We start from the raw sequence: 11,744 nt of genomic DNA, 5'->3' as shown, positions 1-11,744 counted from the left end.
TTTGATTTTTTTAATTTTTTTTTTTCTCTAAAATTTTGTACAGTCCGTACAGCAACAACTAAGAGGCCAAAAAAAATTTCCTGAACGCCTTGTCACCAAAAATGAAAAGTTTTATATGAATCCTAACTACAAACAACCTTCCAGATCTAATGGCAGTGCCTGTTTGGGCCCAAAGTGCTCCAAAATTTGTTGTTCCCCTGATTTGAAGAAAAATGCACAAACAAACTAGTTTTGTGACTCCAAATCACGGCTTCAAAAATCTTTCAACTAAGCAACAGTAGGGAGGCTCTGATACCATGTTGAATTTGATGAAATCCAACTCTAAAGATGCCCAAGATCACTTGCATAAAAAAACCTATCAAAGGGAAGCCAAGGAAGGAAGAGCGTGGAGCAAAGGAAAAACCCTAAATGGACATGAGAGATAAAATATGCAAACACAAGAAAACTATGTATTTACAATATGCCATATGCGATGTTGACGAAAATACAATGAGGGAGCCCGAATATAAAGGGCTCAAGGAATCTTCTAGAGCAAGCTAGAAGATGCTAGGAGATAAGTGTGACAACTAAGCATACATCCACATGAGGTGGAAAGTCCTCAAACAAGGTGAGAGGATAAGTATGACTTAGAGAGAACAAACTCCCTTATTGTCAACAACTTATAACTAACTCCTAGACTACAACTAATAAATGAAATTCATTTACCTAAGTAAACTTAAGTAAATAGAATAAATAATTAATTATCTACTCTAACAGAAAAGGCCTTGACAATAAATATTCTATCAAAGACACTACAGCAAGACTCAGAGGAGTTACTTGATCCTTTTTTCAACAGGGATAAAATTGGTGAACGGCCTATCATGCATGTTGAGGTTGACAGAGAAGAAAACTCAAATATCAACCATAGGGTGAGGTACATCATCAAAATAACATAGGATTGGATCAAGAAACCTTTCAAACTTGATCCAATTCCTAAAATAGTAATACTTCATGCACAAGCCCATCTAGCAAAAGGTAGAGGGAAAAAGCTCACCATCCCTACCTTTACAGCCTAGTCACTAGTAAGGTCAAAAATGGTGCACCAACTCGATAGGCCGGTTGGTTATTATAGAGCTTAGAAGGGTAAAGGAAAGGGAAAAAGAAAAAGGAATTATCCTCAAAGAGTTGAACCTGAAGAAGGATAAATCTCAGCTCCTCCATAGCAAGGGAAAGAAACCATACAAGGGCCAAAGAATACTGAAGCCACACAAGCCCAAAGTGATCCTCAGGTGCCACTAGTTACACCAGGCCAAATAAAGATAGAAATTGAGGTTTAAGAGGTCTTCCCACCTCAAAAAATAGAAAAAGCCTCCCCCTCAGCACCAAAAAGAAGAAAGATTAAGACTCTGATGAAGAGGAGACCAAAGGTGATCAACAAGCTGATCCCTTTTCCATCCATCCATGAATCTATTCTAGAAGGAGCTGAAGAAGAGGGTGATGATGACGAGGAGGATAGTCTACCCTTGAGTCAAAGGACTTGGCTAGCTAGGGATATAGAGAAAGAAAGAAGAAGAAGCTCTATGATTATGTCACCATCTATCTTGGATGAACCTTTGTAAACCACCACATCAGAAGATGAGATGCAGCAATAGATAGATGAATAGTATGTAGAGGGTACTTATTTCTTTAAGATGTAAAATTTTGACTTTATCCCTATGGGTACTGAGTTGGTTGGGGATAAGATCAAAGACATGTTGACCAATCAACCTCAAGAGGAGGATTGGACTTAGATGCTCCCCGAATCACAAGGACCTGAGATAGTTATGAAAGCCTAGTTACAAGTCACATTGTGTGTTGACAAGGGATCAGCCACCCCTCTGCCTCCTAATACAAAAATTAAATAGGTCTAGGTAGAACCTAAAGAAGAGCTACAACAAGTATCCATCGATGAAGTGTCTGAAGAGGGGAAAATAGGTGAACAACCTCAATAGACTTCCCAGGACACAAAGGTGAGAACTATGGGCACCATAGATATAGGGATTGTGGATGAAGAGCCTTCACAAAGGGAGAAGACCCCAAAGAGGAGCAATAAGGGCAAGGTTATACCTGAACAAAATCCTTCATCCTCTAAAGGAAATTCCTCAATGTAGCATGTTCCAAGGTGGCTTCGAAAAGAAGTGATTAAAAACAAGAAACAATAGTTCACTACCAAAGAGGAGGATAGAATGGAACTAATAAAAGTATTAAGGAAACCTAATTCTCCTCCTAAAGATGTGAGACCATTAGCCTTCATTATGAGAGATCAAAATCAAGACCTTTTTGCTCAAGTGGCTATCCCTCCTCCAAAATCAAATGTTGAAGAACTGACACCTAGGGATTATCAAATCTAGGAAGTTTTGCTTGGGAGGCCAACCTTAGAAACTACAAAGCTAATGGACACTACTAGGATGAAGGAAGTTTTTAGAAGCTTGGAATAGGATGGGGTAGAGTTGATAACACTTTGGCGAAAGAATGAAATCTTAAAAGGATATTTGAGTGAAATTTCTAGCCCTTTGGATCCCATTAACCCTAAGGAAATTTTAAATGCAGCAATTCAAAGGGATAGGGGAGCAGTTCAATTGGACTCATTTTTGAATGCCTATCAGCAATGGAAAGAAATTTTTGAAGAAAAAGGCATTTTGATCATCCAAGGGAATTTAACGTTATTACATGTCATGAAGGATAATGCGGATAAGTTAGGAGCAATTTTGAATCAAGATTTTGGCTTAATGGATGAGGTGCTTACCTGGGGAAAGGATCTACAAGCATTATAGGCAATCAAAGGCTAGAGGTATCAAATGTTAATGGATGTATATATAGTTGAGGAGATAGATAAGATAGATGATTGGATTGAGAAGATAGAAGATAGTAATAAAGTCATGAAATCATTACACGCGGAGATCCACAGGCTCAAGGACAAAGCCCAAGAGAAAATTTTGGAGGCCAAGAAAAATTTAGTGATGCATGATTAGACATTTTTGAGGATGATGCATGGGATAAATTAATACCTGTAGAGGTGGTGGATGAGAGATTCCATAAAAATTTTGATGAAGTTTCCAATGATGAGTACATCCGATAAGCTTTTAGAACAGAGGAAGCTTTGTTAGAGCTTGATACAAAACTTAGGGATTTTGCAAGAACCCATATAGAGGTGGACAACTATAGGAAAAAAGTGAAGGATAAATATAATGCCTTAGACTTATCTAATGTGGTGCAGGTCACCGAGATAATAGAGAAATTCAAGGGAAAATATCCAGACGTAGCTCTGGGATAAAGGGGAAAAAAACCCAGATGCCAGAATTTCAATTTTGACACTTGGTAAAATTTTGCATTTTTTGGTCTTCCAAGGTGCACCAGGTGCTCTAGTGTGCTTTTTGAAAAGTGTTTTGGAATATTTTTTGAAGAAGTCAAAGGTGCACTATTGCACCAAGTGTGCTTCTTTCAAGGTGCACTTTTCCATAGGTGCGCCGACAGTTAACTACTAGTTCCAAAATTAGAGCTTTCCATGCATCAGAAATGCATTTTTGATAGTAGTTTAACTCTAACAAATGCCTAGTAAAGATGGAGCTTCTATTTTTCGTGTGTTCAGACACTTCTACATCAAACTAGAGGCTCTCTTCTTATTTTCTCATAATTTCTTTTCTTTTTTTATGACATGTAAAGGCTCATGCATCCAATTAATGATATAAAAAATGGATGGAGTCCTACTAGGCATCAATTAGAGAGTCAATTTGTACATAATTAGTTTGTTTTATTAATTTATAAGCATATGATTGCATGAATATTATCTCTCACTCTCAACACAAATTGACAAGAGGATTTCTTATAAATACGAGATTGTAATATGTAAGGAGGCCCGCCATTACTTTGCAATAATAATATGCTTTTGGTGCTCACATTTGGAGTGTAGTGATTCTTGCCTAAGTGTCATATTTTTGTCAGTGTATGTTCATGGAATTGTGATCGAACCAAAAGTTTATTGCATTATTTTTGGTTGTGCAATCTTTTAATTATGGTGTTTGTTACAGTTTTACGAATTCCACTGACCTATATAGTTTGAGAAGAGATCACCCATTTTGTTCCTACATAGCTTTTCATCTTGCACGAGCACACTTTCTATGGCCTTGTGATTTGATGAAAAGTGAAACATCTTATAGTTGCTAAATTCCCATCGACAATTGCATTAGTGGAATTAAGGAAGTACTACTCTTATTTTCATTGGTTACCTACCAATTTCTTCGAAGGCTTAACTCACAGACGCATTTTTTCTGTAGCTTATGTCCATTAGGATTTTAAGTTCATGTTATTTGCTTAAACTTCTTGTCACCCTATCTTCTTTATTTTCTTTACTAACCCCTTGGTTAAACTAGGAATTCATATAGCTACATGTTTAGATTGCATCCATCATAAAAACAGAAAATATAAAAACATAGTTTCTTTTTCGTGTGTTTTATTCTTTTGAAGCGGTGAACAAATTTTACATCTTATCCAAAGTTATCAGAACCAGCAAAGGCCTCCTTCACATTTATCTTCAACTGAGCGGATTCTAGTAGGTCATAAGATCACTTGGAACCTTGGAGTTGATCCTCAGGTTACCTTTTCAAGAGAGGAGTTTGAAAGGATTCCTATTGTTAAGCATCGTGCAAAATGACAGCTCAACATTCACCTTTTATTTCTTTGGTCCACACTCTTCCTCATGTAGTGTGGGAGTCTAGAAAGAAGTAAACAATAGAATTTTTAGAGGATCATTTTCTTCTATTCATAATCTTTCCTACAACATTAGTTTGTCTATTCGAAGGGATTGTTTAGCTGGAGTGTGTGTGTATAAATATATATATATAGTCCTCTACATAAATCTAAAAGGATTAATAAGAAAATATTGTGAAAATATTTGTGATGTGAATGGATAAATAGATCATATTTGTTGGGGAAACTATGGGTAATTTGGAGCTTGCATGTATTAGGGGTGTTGAAAGATTACAATGATAAGGTTTATTTTGGTGGTGGAACCTTTTTTAAGTATCTAGTCAACTCACTTTGTAAAAGCTAAAGTTGCTTACATTGGTTTGAAGCTCATACAACCTCAAGGGTGTAGCTAATTCTAGTTTGAAGGATATTTGTCAAATATACTTAATTGTCTTAAAGGGACTCATCCTCCAAGTATGATGACCCATAGTATTATATATGACTACCTTTTTATTCTTCAATCTTTTGTTGAATGTCAAATCATCAACATGCTAAGGGAAGGAAATGTGGTTACAAACATTTTTGCCAACCTAAAAAAATTGTTTAATCGTGAGCAGACTTTGTGCTAGAATAACTTACTACTTATCTAAGGATCGTTTTACTTTTTAATTAGATAATTATTAAGGCAGTGCATCATTAATTGTCCATCATATCTAGTTGTCATTTTAGCTTTGATCTCCCGTGAACTATGACTATTTTTGTGCATACCTCTAGCTCTTTTTGTTTCCTTTTTTTGTTTTCCTAGATTGTGTGTAGCTCTTGTAGACTAATTAAGTGGGTCCTTTATTCTAAAAAGATGAGGTGTGAAAAGAAAAAGGTCAATCCTTCTAGTTGTGGCAAATTAAGAAATGACTTTGTAGGGTGGGATAAATTGAAGGAGTGTGGTGTGACCTAGTACTGGGAACACCTCCATGGTGCTAACCCTCATATGACTAAGGTCCTTTTTATTATCTTGAATGATAGAACAAGCCAAGTGTTCAACAAGGACACGATGATTACTGAACACCTAATTTCCCAAATCACTACCTATCCATCAAAGGAAAGAAATTTTAATCTATTGTCGATGTTCTAAATAACTTTTTTAGGAAGGGAGACTATAACAAGCTAGTCAGGACAAATATTGTGGCTAAGATCAAGACCTATAAAGCCTTGTTGGGTGAAGATTTAAAAGGGAATTGTGAGATGTTTTACCCTGGACATGGGTATTTTACTAGTTTATTTAGACTCAATTTTATTTTGTTAAATCACATTACCATAAGAAAAAGGTTCCCTTTCTATTTTATCAGTTGTCTTCCCTTGAGTTGTTGATTAAGGATCATTGCAAAAAACCCAAATTCCTTTTTAATCATGAAGGATTAATTTTTATCATCATGGAACATGCTAAATATTTATCTATTTAGATAAACCCCCCAAAAAGTTTAAATCTAAGTGTAAGTAGTGTAAATGTGTTTGTGTTCAAGCGGTACACTAACATTTGTATGGAGTCAAAGAGTATTTAGTGTCAGGTGATGAGGTGGAACTATTTTTAGAGATGAGGTTGAAGCTCTATTTTCCCCCAAGAAAATTGTCAGAAAGAAGCCTTGAGGATCTTGGTCTAATAACTCTTTTTCTTAAGAGGAGGTTTTTTTGGTTTAAAAAAGGAGAAATTTTGTTTGTAGAGCTAAGAGTGGTCAAAAGGATAACATACAAGGGAAAGGGAAAGGGAAAGGTTCTTGTCGAAAGAAGACTAGGAGGATTTGAGGATTCATGATGTTGGTGATGGGGAGATAGGAGCCAATGAGCTCAACTCCCCTATGAAGCTAGGTCATGGGGATGATAAGCCAATTGAAGTATCAAGAGGTAAGGATCAATACCTTAAGGAGAATAATGTGTAAGTAAAGAGGGGGTTCAAGCTATAGATATTATTGCTCAAATTCAAAGTGGGTCTTCAGGGTAGGTTGAGCCCTCTACTTTCCATTTCTAAATCAAATTTTAATGGTGATCACGAGAATTTGTGGGATTTTCAAATAAGGTAAGAGAATATTAAGTTAGCAGATGGAATTGAGAGGAAGAAGGAAGACAATTTTAAAATTTTATGTCCTTGAGAAGGTGGTTGTGGATGTAAAAATCCTTACGAATGAATATGAAGCTAGAATAAAGAAGCTGGAGGACACCATGAATAATTAATGATATCATATTTTCACAATCCATCAAGATTACTATAAGATATTTTTAGGTAGATTGCATAAGAAATGTATCATCAACATTTTGCATCACAATATGTGATCTATCGTTAGGGTGATACCAATGACCATTAACAATGTTAATCATAAAATAGAAATGAAAAAGAAAAGTAGGCATTCTTCAACAATTGATAGTGTGAAAGGGCATAAGGTCCTCAATGATAAAGGAAATTTGAAGATGCCTACTAAAATTAAAGGAAAATATACCAATCATTTTGAAGATGCCTACTAAAATTAAAGGAAAATATACCAATCATAGTAGCAGTGGACATATAAGAAAGGGTTTAAAGGACAATATGGATTCTTTGGAAGTAATGCAGGAAGGGAGTAGTGTCTCTTCTCTAAAGCATGGTCCATCTACTGGAGCTTGAAGCCACTCTAAGCAAGGGGTGGATTAGTCTTATATCATAAGTTGTTGACATCCATGGAAAACTTATTAAAAAAGACTTGAAGGCAGCCCATATTCTAAAGAAACTCTAGTAGTTGCCTTTACTTTCCATGTTCTAGGTGTTTTTGTTGTTTTTGTTGTTTTTGTTGTTTGTTAAATGGTGGCCTATTTTCAAGTTACTACTAGTTTTCCTAGGCTTTCCTCTTAAGCAACATTTTTCATGAAAAGGATTTTAGGGTTCCTTCAAATTCTACTTCACCTTAATCAAAAACATACAATTTAAGTGTTTTCTTAAATATTACTCTTAAATCACACAACTCTAAAGTCCTTATGTCAAAAGCAAGAGAAGTGAAAGTTCCATGTCTTATGTGCAAAGATGAACTAAGAAAGAACTTGATTTACATTTGCAAATTATTTTATGTATAGCTTTCCTAACTAAATAATTACTTTTCAATTTTTATGAAATAGTTAAACAATATTACAAACATCTTTAATAAACAAATGTATTCAAATCATTAAAGTAAAATCAAATGTTAAATCTTCATATAAATCTTGAGGCAAGCATATGACTATCAAGAAATTATGTCAAACAATTTGTAATTGCTAGTTATAGTTGATGCTATAATCAATAACTAGCCTATATATTTTTACTACACCAAAATGTACCTTAATACGCAGCTTTCACATCAAATCTCAATAAACAATACTATATAGATTAATAACCACATTTCAACTCTCTTGATACAATTTAAGTATCTTTATGATTTTCTAAGAAATGTTATTTATCATATTAATTTCTTTGTCTTGAACTTCTTGATGGTTTCATGTTTGCCCATAAAACTACACCTCCACTTAAATTGAACTAGTATTTAGATGTTAGTATTTGGTCATAAAATATTTCTTCCCCAATATGCATCACAATATTTTTTTTAAATCACACTTATTGTAAGATCTTGGTAGTTTTTAAAGATAAATTTAAACACATCACAATTCCAATTACATTGTGAAATGAAATAATGTGCATCTTTATTCTTAATTATTATGTATTGTTAAATATTTCCATATAAAACTCGTTACCAAATTATATTACAATTATTCATCACCCCTTAAGAAAGTTTTTAATGTATACATCTCTGTATTTATTATGGTTTTGTTTATTTGATCATCTCTTATACTTGAATGTCCAAATAATGTTGAATTCTACTATAAATGATAATCTCAAATTCACCTAGTAATTAAACTTAAATATTAATGTATTTATATTATCACCAAGATACTTAATGCAAATACATAGCATTCATCTTAGAATCCTAGACGGAAGCATCAAATCATCCATATCATGATCTTGATGATTATTCTTTTAAAAGTTGATTTAGGATTTTTTGTTTTATATTTAATTGAAGCAGGAGTATGATTAATGATATTGTGATCACAGGTGAATATAATCCAGATCTATTTGTCTACTATTTAGATCTAGCATGTTATCAATCGTGATATTATCACCAAGATATTTAATGCAAATACATAGCATTCGTCCTAGAATCCTAGATGGAAGCATCAAATCATCCATATCATGATCTTGATGATTATTCTGTATATGATTATTCTTTTAAAAGCTATTTAAAAAAATTAATTTTATATTTAGTTGAAGCAAAACTATGATTAATGTCATTGTGATAGTAATACAAATTTACTATTTAAATCTATCTTTCTATCATTAAACAAGTTTCGTATATATCTGTTGATTCAACTAACTTATGAATATCCACTCACATCCAATTACTCTTCTTAGGGTTGAAACATTGGCTTCCTTCCTCGTTTTGGTCTCATAATCTATGGAAGTTCTCGTATATGCTATATATATTGAATGACTATTCATTATAATGGCATCTAAAGTAGAATCCTCGTGTTTAAGTTCTTAATGAGACTCGAAATCAAAATGTCTTCTCTCTTAGCCTTCATATTATGCATTTACATTGATCTTCATCAGAATTGACATCTCTTCTGACTAGAACCTCATGTATTATGAGATCTTAAGAATATATATGTACTTAAATCAAAAGGATTTCTTGTCATTGTCATTACACGGAGAGGTGTAACCTTACAATGGCAGCAAACTCCACTATAGGAGCCTAGCGAGCATAACGGTGTAAGAAAATAGAATTACACCAGTTGTTGCACATAGCATTCCATTACTGCAGTTGTCGCTCCTTTTGAACTATGCATTGAATTTTATGGGCGCATGACCTTATAAAAATGTTTTAATCATTTCAACGCATGATCACAAAACATGAATGTTGCTATGGGTTTCAGCTATACGCTTCACTATGCGTTTCAACCATGCATTTCATCTTACCTACGTGTGGCTATCAATATGCATTTCAACTGTGTATTTGACTGTATACTTCTAATCCTTACCTTAATAATACCCTACTCCCAAACATGGTATAAATCATAACTCTAAACTTAATCCTTATCCTAACTATGTCTCTATCCATAATCATGATTAAACCGCAACCGTAATCTTAGTCTTAAAATTAAATCTAGACCTTATTCCTAACTATTATCATAAATTGTAGATATTAATCATAAACCTAATTATAAAGAAAAACCCTAAAACTAACACTAAACTCTAATTCTCTAATTCTAATCTAAACACTAAGTCCTAATCCTAATATAAAACCTAACCTTAAATATAATAATCATGATGTAAAAGTGCACCCTTATTCTTATCCTAACAATAACCCTAAATCCCAATGTTAAATACTTATACATATTTAGACAACTAAATATTAATGTTGATGATATCCTAAATGTTTAAAACCCTAATCCTAAATGGTTAACCCTAATTCTAGATGTTAAACTCAATTCCTAACCTTTATTACTAAACCCTAATCATAACATAAATCCTAGATTTAAAAAATAACCATAGTCATGGCATGAGACTAATCCTTTCTCCTACATTACCGTCAAATTATAATATTAACCATTATGTTAACCCTAACCATAATCATAATTTTAATGTTAATCCCTAAACCCTAATCTTAACCCTAATACAAACTAAAACCATTGCCATGATCTAAACATAAAATAAACCTTTACCCTAACCGTAATGCTAATAATAATCCTAAATCCAACCCTAATCTTACCAGTAACCCTAACCCTTGAATGCAAGCTAAATCCAAATCCCAACTATTTTTCTAAATTAAGAATAAATCTAAATATAAAAAGATGAATAATTAAGAACCAAAACCTAACCCTACCCCTAACCATAATTTACATCATAACCCTAACCAAACCCTAATGTAAACCTAATTGTATTCCTAACTAAACCATAATTGTAATGATAATTCTATGCCTTGTACTAGCCATACTCAAAACCCTAACTATAACCATGACATATACCATAGAACATTAATCATAGTCTAAAACCTAAACCTATGTCTAACCTAAATACCCACTCTAGCTCTAACCATGAACTAATACTAGACCCTAACTCTAGCCAAAGTCATATTTACTAAATGCTAAACCATGATCATAATTGCTAAAACCTAATCATAATTGTTAAAGCCTAATTGTAAATGGTAAACCATAGACTTAAATTCATATCGAACCATGTTGAAAATGAAACCCTTACCCTAATTATATTAGTTGATTCAACATATTACATTAAATCTTAGTAGTAAACCATAATACTAACCCTAAACCTAACCATAATCATAAAGTAAACCAAATCCCAACCATAAAGCTAATCCAAGATTTAATCCTAATCTTGAACCTAACCCAAACCCAAACCATTTCCCTAACCGAATCTCAATCTTTATCCTTAACCTAATTATATTTCCAATACTAACCAAATAAATGCAAACCAAAATAAATTAAAAATAAAACTAGAAATCAAATACGAACTCTAATGACAAGGATAAATATGATATAAAATATACCCCTATAGGCAAGCCTAACCATGATGTAAGTTGTAACCCTAAATGCTACCCCTAATAATGTTAGTGGATTAAATGTGTTACACATACTACGATTGCTACTAGCTAATATATACTTTATATTTAAAATACGCCAAGATGCATCAAGGCGATTAATTTTTTCATCATTCACCTTTAATAAAAATTAAAGTGGAAAAATTAAATGCCTATATTTTTAATATAAGGTATATATTAGCTAGTTTAATTTCTTTTGTTCCTTGTCGTGTATGTCAAAAATAAATAAATAATTCTCTGCTCCTCAAATGGACTTCCAAAGAAAACTTACAATCAAAAGTCTATCGAAATTCTGCCATACATTTAGGCATGTACGTAGACACCACAGTTTACCTCGAATTCATCAAGGCTATCGTTATCGTAGGAAGACGAAAT

This window comes from Cupressus sempervirens, chromosome 1 (assembly GCF_028749045.1).
Source record: "Cupressus sempervirens isolate cs-2001-9-10 chromosome 1, ASM2874904v1, whole genome shotgun sequence".
Lineage (NCBI taxonomy): Eukaryota > Viridiplantae > Streptophyta > Pinopsida > Cupressales > Cupressaceae > Cupressus > Cupressus sempervirens.
This window is presented reverse-complemented; position numbering follows the sequence as displayed.